Raw genomic sequence first — 8,322 nt, forward strand, 5'->3', positions numbered from 1 at the left:
GCATGGAATGAAATGGGCTTGTTTGGAAAAGTAGTCCTTCACCACCCAAATCAGTCTTTCTCTGACTAGGAGGCAGTTCAACAATAAAATCCATGGAGATCTCCTCCCAAGGGTGGGAGGGACTGGCCACAGGCTGCAGCAAGCCTTGCGGTTTGCCCCCCTTCCGTTTAGACATGGCACAGACAGGACACGAAGCAACATATTCTTTGACATCACGTCTCAATGTAGGCCACCAGAATTGGCGGCGTACCAGGTGTAAGGTTTTCATGAAGCCAAAATGACCAGTCACTTTATCATCGTGAGATCTATTCAAAACCTCCCTTCGCAAACTGTCAGGGACATAGAGGCGGTTCTGCTTCCAAGCGAAGCCTCTGTCAAATGTAACATTGTCTCTATTCACTTGTGTAATGATTGCCCTAGCCCAAATACTCAGACTCACAAGAGGCTGCTAAATGAAATCTGATTTATTAGAGAACTAAAGGCAAATACAGAGAAAGCTGAGAATGAGCAAAAGCGCGCCAAATACAAACTTAAACCCTTGGTACAAACGTATCCCGCCTCCCTCGTAACAGCCCCGCCCGGCACAGGTGCTAGCAATCGTCAGAGTTGCTAGCCTGGGAAAGTAACCTTGAGCGCAGTAGATAATACAAATACATTCCAAAGCAAAGCAAAAGATAATCGTTCCCATCCTCCCCAGAAAGATGAAACACGCATCTAATTAATGACATGCGAAATGTTACGATGTATCAAAGACATTGAAACGGCGAACATGACATACCGCCTCCCTAAAAATACATCTAGGGACCTGGTTTCGTGGGATAAGCAGAGTGGAAACGGGCCACCAGAACAGGGGAAGCCACATCTGGTGCAGCGACCCACTCTGGATGAGGGAAATGCTTCCAACGAACTAAATATTGCAAAGTATTGCGAAGGCGTCTAGAGTCCAGAATTTCTTTAACTTCGAAGTGTTGCTGACCATCAATCATGATGGGGGTGGGAGGTGGAGGATGGCGATGCCAGCGGTCAGAAGGAATAGTCGGTTTGAGTAAGCTGCAATGAAAAACAGGGTGTAAGCGTTTAAGGTTATGAGGCAAGTCAAGTTTAAAAGTCACAGGGTTAATCTGAGCGATAATCGGGAAAGGACCCACAAATTTAGGCGCAAGTTTCTTTGAAGGTTGTGATGACTTAATAAACTTGGTGGAAAGGTAAACCGAGTCCCCAACTTGGAATGCAGGTTGGGGGGCCCGTTTCCGATCAGCATACAATTTGTAATCCGCTTGGGCATCAGCCAATGCCTTTTGAATCATTGGCCAGGAGTCTGCCAGTTGAGTTGTCCAATCATCCGGAGTGGCTGATCCTGTAGGAGGTTGGGGTAGATCAGGGATAGGTACAAAGTCTTTACCCTGGGCTACCCGAAATGGGGTTTGGCCAGTGCTTTGATGCACTGCATTGTTGTAAGCCACTTCAGCAAACGGCAGGAGGTCGACCCAATTGTCCTGCTGATAATTTACAAAAGCTCGAAGGTACTGCTCCAGAGTAGAGTTGACCGCCTCAGTGGCCCCGTCCGTCTGAGGATGCCAAGCCGTGGAGAGGGCTTGCTTCGTGCCTAACAGCTTGAGAAACGCCCGCCAAAATTGCGAGGTAAATTGTGTACCTCTGTCCGAAATCAAGCGGGAGGGACATCCGTGTAGCCTGTACACGTGTACAAGGAATAGGCGAGCCAATTGACGTGCCGACGGAATGGACACGCAAGGGATGAAGTGAGCCTGTTTGGAGAAATAGTCTTTGACCACCCAAATGACCATTTTGCGTTGGCTGGGTGGTAGCTCTACAATAAAGTCCATGGAGATTTCCTCCCAAGGGGAAGAAGGGGCTGCCACCGGCTGCAGAAGGCCGTGGGGCTTGCCCACCTTGCGCTTAGACATTGCACAAACAGTGCAGGAGGCAATGTAGTCTTTGACATCTTTACGCAATGTGGGCCACCAGAATTGCCTCCGAACGAGGTGCAAGGTTTTTACAAACCCGAAGTGACCTGCGAGTTTGTCATCGTGTGAACGTAGTAACACATCTTTTCTGAGGTTTTCAGGAACGTAGAGGCGGTCGGATTTCCAAGCGAAGCCTCTGTCAAAAGTAACAGTGTCCTTATTCGCAAGCAACCAAGTATCCGTTTTCAGTTCTTTTAGAAACTTTTGTTGCAACTGGGAGGGAATTGACAAAGTGCTTGGCTGAACCGCGCTTGTGGTGGGCGGCTGCTGCGCGCGCGTTTGGCTTCGCGTCACAGCCTGCATGCCCAATTGGGGCGCCGTCCATAGGGTGCTTACCACATCTGGCGCTGCCCCAGAGTCCTGAGGTTGCCTTGACAAGGCATCAGCCAAGAAGTTCCTTTTCCCTGGAATAAATTTGAACTGAAAATTGAATCGATTGAAAAATTGAGCCCAACGAACTTGTTTGGGGCTCAGTTTTCGAGGGGTACTAAGAGCCTCCAAGTTTTTATGATCAGTCCATACTTCAAAGGGATGATTTGCCCCTTCCAACAGATGCCGCCAAGCTTCTAAGGCAGCTTTTACTGCAAATGCCTCCTTTTCCCAAACATGCCAACGCCTCTCAGTCTCGGAGAATTTGCGGGACAAGTAGGCACAGGGCTTGAGGCATCCTGCCTTGTCTTTTTGCATCAACAATGCCCCAATTGAATAATCGGAGGCATCTGCCTGTACAACAAAAGGCTTTGAGGGATCAGGATGCTGTAAAATGGGCTCTTTGACGAAAGCTGCTTTCAGCCGCTCAAACGCCGTTTGGCAAGCAGGCGTCCACCTTAACAGCGCTCCGGGATTCTTGACTCTCCTAGTATCTCCCACCCCTTTTGTTCGAAGCAGCTCAGTTAGGGGCAAGGCAATCTCAGCGAACCCCCTTATGAACAATCTGTAGTAGTTGCTGAACCCCAGGAAACTTTGAAGTTGCCTGCGGGTGCGGGGACTTTCCCAGTCCATGATAGCCTGCACCTTGGCAGGGTCCATTTCTATGCCTTTATCTGAAATCCTATACCCCAAGTAGTCAATTTGGGTCTGATGAAAGGCACATTTCGACAGCTTGGCATACAATTCAGCAGATCTGAGTTTACACAATACTTTCTTTACCAGAGCTACATGCTCTTTCATGGTTTCAGTATAAATCAACACATCATCCAAATACACCAGTACACCTTTGAACAGATGTTCATGCAAAACTTCATTGATTAATTGCATAAATACCCCAGGGGCCCCAGCCAACCCAAACGGTAACACCTTATACTGGAAGGCGCCCAACGGGCAATTGAATGCAGTTTTCCACTCATCCCCCTCCTTGATTCGTACACGATAATAGGCTTCTCTTAAATCAAGCTTAGAGAAGATCTTTCCCTTGGCCAGATGTGACAACATGTCCTTTATCAATGGCAAGGGATATTTGTTGGAAATTGAGACGGCATTTAATCCGCGGAAATCCGTACAAAGTCTCAATGTCCCGTCCTTTTTTGGGCGAAACAGAACCGGCGCTCCCACGGGTGAATTCGCCGGCTCAATAAATCCGCGCGCCAGATTTTTGTCCACAAAGTCCCTCAACAGAGTCAGTTCCTTCTGTGTCATGGAATAAATTTTTGGTTTAGGCAATTGGGTGTTGGGCAGCAGTTCTATGGCACAGTCCGTCTTTCGATGGGGGGGCAACTGGTCAGCTTCCTTTTCACCGAAGACATCAGCAAACATCCTGTACTCGGTCGGCAAGCCCTCCAGAGGAGAGGCCGGGTAAGGCGGAGTCGCAGCTGCCGCAACCCCCACCATCTCCTCTGGGGCACCCTTCCCCTCTGCCGCTTGATAAAACCCATCCCTAAACGTGATAGTACGGTAAACCCAGTTTATTTGGGGGTTTTGCTGCACCAACCAGGGTACCCCCAACACCACCAATGGCCCCCCTACAGGAGCTATGACAAAAGACAACCCTTCCTGGTGACTGCCCAGTTGCAAGGCTACACGCCCTGTAAAATGGGTGACCGGTTTGCCCCCTGCCATGGACCCATCCAATTGAGTAAAAGCGATGGGTCGTTGTAAAGGGAAAGTGGGGAGCTCCAAAGCCGCCACCACGTCGGGGTGCACAAGACACCGGGAACACCCCGAATCAATCATGGCCCATACTTCAACAGTCTTGGATTGGGAGCCCAATTTCAATTTCACCATGAGTATGCGGTAAGTGCCACTCACCGATGGAGGCTCGCGCCCGTCCTCTACCACCTGCCCAGCGGCGCCCTTTAGAGCAGGTGGCTGGCGTTTCCCGCCGGCTGCAGGATTTCGGCCTCCCCTTCAATTTCGTAGAACATCACATCGTCTCCCTCGGTTTCAGCCACCGCAGCTTTCTGTTTCCTCGGCAATGCAGGGGACTTTGCCGGCGGTTTTCCGGGCCGTTCCTCTACCTTTGCCTTCGGGCATGCTGCCACTCGATGCCCCTCCTTACCGCATCTCAGACACAAGCCTTTTGCGTACCGCTTCTCCCGCTCCTCGTCCCAGGGTCGTTGTCCCGGTTTCCCCCCGGTGGTCGATGTGCGGCTGGGCTTCACCTCCCACCCCGACTTGGCGGTCTTCCGCTGGGCGAAGATCTCCTGGGCATGTTCAGCCCTCCCCGCCAGCAGGATCCATTCATACAGCGTGTATGGGTCGTCCCTCCCCAGGGACCAGCGCAGCACCTCTGTATTCAAGCCATCCTTGAAGAGCTCGATAATGGTTGCTTGGGACCAGTCATCCACCTTTCCAGCTAGCGCTTTAAACTCCAAAGCATAATCGGCCACTGATCTGAACCCCTGCTTGAGTTCCTTCAGGGCTCGCTTTGCTCTCTCCTTTGCTAAGGGGTCCTCGAAGTGTTGCTTCAACGCCCAGAGGAACTCCTCGAGACTTTCCAGTTCAGGCGCCTCCGACTGGCACATCTGGACATACCAGTCTGCCGCCCTCCCCTTCAGTTTGGTGGCAATGGTGATGATCCTTGCCTTTTCCGATTGGAAAGACGCCCCCCATTCTTCCATGTAGGCTTTCGCGTTCGTCAGGAAGAACGAGAGTTTGGTCGGGTCCCCATCAAACTTGACAGGGAAGTCTCGCATGCTGCCTCCCGCCGGGCTGCGCCCCCCCACCGGAGCTGCCGCGGCTTGTGCTTCCCTGGCTCGGGGCGGCACGGGGCCCCGGGGCGATCGCCCTGGCGATGCTGCGATTTCCATCTGGACCGACTGGTCCCCTTCGCGCCTCCGCACCACCCGTCGCCGTTCCGGGGACAGCCCCTGGGAAGAAGGGGTTGAATGCCTCTGGCTTGATTCTTCCCGGACCTCTCGCAACGAGGTCACATCCAAGCTCAGCTGTTTCAGTATAGCCTCCAACGAATCCATTTTGGACTCCAGCACTCGGATCCGATCCGGAGTGGGTGAGCCCTCCGTTGGCGGCACCTGCACCACGTTGGGGGATAATGGGTATCTCTGCTTCCAGGATGGGCCCCCCGCTGCCGGGGCATCTCCTTGGGTCTCATCCCAGGTGAGCAGCTCGCCCGGAGAATTTACGGTGGTCTCCGGGGCCGTTTTCAGCCCCCCGGCTTCACTTTCCGACTCGGAGCTCGCCTCCTCTCGGATGCCTGACAGCTCCCTACCTTGGAACGGTCGGCCGGACTGCCTCACGGTCGAGTCCGGTTCCCCTTCCTCCATCATCATGATGTCGGGTTCGGTCATCGCGGGCTCTCTCCCTCACAGGGTTAGACGCTTGTCTTTCCTGGACAGGGGCCAGCGGAGTTAGGAACTTAGGATTCTCAGCTTTATGTAATGATTGCCCTAGCCCAAATACTCAGACTCACAAGAGGCTGCTAAATGAAATCTGATTTATTAGAGAACTAAAGGCAAATACAGAGAAAGCTGAGAATGAGCAAAAGCGCGCCAAATACAAACTTAAACCCTTGGTACAAACGTATCCCGTCTCCCTCGTAACAGCCCCGCCCGGCACAGGTGCTAGCAATCGTCAGAGTTGCTAGCCTGGGAAAGTAACCTTGAACGCAGTAGATAATACAAATACATTCCAAAGCAAAGCCAAAAGATAATCGTTCCCATCCTCCCCAGAAAGATGAAACACGCATCTAATTAATGACATGCGAAACGTTACGATGTATCAAAGACATTGAAACGGCGAACATGACAACTTGCAACCAAGTGTCAGATTTCAGTTCTGAGAGAAACTTTTGTTGCAATTGAGAAGGAACCGCCGGTCTTCCCCCAGCCAGTGAAACTGACGCTGAGGGCAGCTGCGCACGAGTCTGACTGTGAGTGACAGCTTGCAATCCCAACTGGGGTTCCGTCCACAGTGTACCCACAACGTCAGGTGCCTGGACCGAATCCTGGGGCAGGCGGGAAAGCGCATCAGCCAGGAAGTTTTTCTTGCCCGGGATAAACCTCAATTTGAAATCAAAGCGACTGAAAAATTGAGCCCAGCAGATCTGCTTAGGACTGAGCTTACGGGGTGTGCTGAGCGCTTCCAAATTCTTATGGTCAGTCCAAACTTCAAAAGGACATTTGGCCCCCTCTAAGAGGTGGCGCCAGGTGTCCAAAGCAGCCTTGACTGCAAAAGCCTCTTTTTCCCAAACATGCCATCGCCTTTCCGTCTCAGAAAATTTTTGGGACAAATACGCACAGGGCTTCAGGCAGCCCGCAGCATCCGCCTGCAGCAAGAGCACACCAGCTGAGAAATCGGAAGCGTCCAGTTGAACCACAAAGGGTCTAGTGGGATCAGGGTGTTGCAGAATAGGTTCAGCAGTGAACAGGCTTTTGAGTTTGTCGAAAGCCGACTGGCATTCAGGTGTCCAATTGAGCAATGCTCCCGAGTTCTTCACCTTTCGTGTGTCCCCCAACCCCTTTGTATGTAACAAATCAGTCAGAGGCAATGCAATTTCTGTGAACCCCTGAATGAACTGGCGATAATAGTTGGAAAAGCCAAGAAAACTCTGGAGCTGTCTGCGAGTGCGCAGGCGCTCCCACTCCAGAATAGCTTGAATCTTCGCAGGGTCCATTTCAATACCCTTGTCCAAAATCCTGTACCCCAAATAGTCAAGCTGAGTCTTATGAAATTCACATTTAGACAGTTTAGCATAAAGCTCAGCCTTTCTCAGTTTGCTAAGTACTTGCTTCACCAAGCGCTCATGTTCCTCCACCGTTTCAGTATAAATTAAAACATCATCCAAATAAACCAGTACCCCTTTGAACAAATGCTCATGAAACACTTCATTGATCAATTGCATAAACACCCCAGGTGCCCCCGCCAATCCAAAAGGCAAAACCTTGTACTGGAACGAGCCCAGAGGACAATTGAAAGCAGTCTTCCACTCATTCCCCTCCCGTATACGGATACAGAAATAGGCTTCCCTCAAATCCAGCTTAGAGAAGATCTTCCCCTTGGCCAGATGTGCTAACATGTCTTTTATTATTGGCAAAGGATATTTGTTTAATATTGAAACTGCATTTAATCTGCGGTAATCTGTACAAAGTCTCAATGTCCCATCCTTCTTTGCTCGAAACAAAACGGGGGCATCCACTGGCGAATTAGCTGGTTCAATAAAACCCCTGGCCAAGTTTTTGTCCACAAACTCTCGCAGCGCTGCCAGTTCCTTTTGTGTCATGGCATAGATTTTTGGCTTTGGCAGTTGTGCATCTGGGACCAACTCTATTGCACAGTCAGTTTTCGATGAGGTGGGAGTTGGTCCGCCTCCTTCTCACCAAACACATCTGCAAAACTCTGGTATTGCTCCGGCAAGCCTTCCAGTGGGGTGGTAGCCAAATGCGGGGTTGCTGCCACCGCCCTCCCCACTGCTGCCTGCGGAGCGTCGTCCTCCCCAGGGGCTTGATAGAAACCATCTCCAAAAGTCGAAGTCCTATGCACCCAATTTATATATGGGTTTTGCTGGACCAACCAAGGAATCCTCAGAATGACTAAAGGACCCCCCACAGGCGCCACTACAAACGGCAGCCCCTCACAGTGGCTGCCCATTTGTAATGCCACCATGCCCATGGAATGGGTGACTGGCTTTCCCCCCGCCATAGAGCCATCAAGCTGAGTAAAAATCATTGGGTGTTTTAGAGGGAAACTGGGTAACTCCAAAGCAGTCACCACGTCAGGGTGCATCAAGCAGCGCGAACACCCTGAATCGATCAAAGCCCACACTTCAACAGTTCTTGTGCGGGAGCCTAACTTCACTTTCACTGTCAATGTGGGATAGTTGCCACTCACCGAAATATGGTTGCGCCCTTCCTCTACCACCTGCCCAGAGGCGCCCTTTAAAGCA

The sequence above is a fragment of the Candoia aspera genome, chromosome 1 (assembly GCF_035149785.1).
Source record: "Candoia aspera isolate rCanAsp1 chromosome 1, rCanAsp1.hap2, whole genome shotgun sequence".
Classification (NCBI taxonomy): Eukaryota; Metazoa; Chordata; class Lepidosauria; order Squamata; family Boidae; genus Candoia; species Candoia aspera.